At 30.8% G+C, this 607-nt stretch overlaps 1 protein-coding gene across 2 annotated transcripts in view; it reads left to right on the top strand.

Moving 5' to 3' along the window:
* Window positions 1-607, top strand: part of LOC106460399 (cAMP-dependent protein kinase regulatory subunit-like) — a 44,383-nt gene that overhangs the window by 22,537 nt on the left and 21,239 nt on the right. The gene's annotated exons all lie outside the window — the stretch shown is intronic.

Here is a 607-nt window from a genome sequence, read left to right as displayed (position 1 = left end):
TTTTACTATTGTGTCTCTGTATGGGTTTGGTTGATTTGACTGATCTCGTAACCACCATAAAAGATTATGAAACATAAATTATGCTTTTTTAGTTCTAGAATGACTACAGACTATAACACGAAAACACAAATGTTTAAATAGCTTAAATCTCATAACATTATACACATATATATATTTATTATTTTTATTATATTGAACCTTAAGCTGTGCCTTTCTAACATTACAGAAGTTGTAATGACATGATGCACGTGCACTCACGTTACCGTATCCAAGAATATATAACTGGCCTTTACAAAGTGACCTGTCTTGCTTGTGTTTTAATGGACTAGTATTTTGTAAAGTACAGTCGCATTTCAGTTATAATATTAGGTCACCAAGAAATTAATTTTGCTTTTTTAGATGAAAAAACCCGAACAACTTGTATATCAAAACAAAACATTTATTAGATGAAAGTCTCCATTTTTATCGATGATGCTTTTTTTCATCTTACAATCAGGTTGTTAGTGCCCTGATTAAAGAAATCACTTGGCTTTGAAGCAAAAAACATGTCGATGTCCTCTTTAACACCTTTCACATTTGCATACATTTTTCCCATTAAGATGGTGTT

This window comes from Limulus polyphemus, unplaced genomic scaffold (genome assembly GCF_000517525.1).
Source record: "Limulus polyphemus unplaced genomic scaffold, Limulus_polyphemus-2.1.2 Scaffold764, whole genome shotgun sequence".
In the NCBI taxonomy this organism is placed as follows: Eukaryota; Metazoa; Arthropoda; class Merostomata; order Xiphosura; family Limulidae; genus Limulus; species Limulus polyphemus.
Note: the sequence above shows the minus strand (reverse complement) of the source record. Positions and strands in the feature narration are given on the sequence as shown.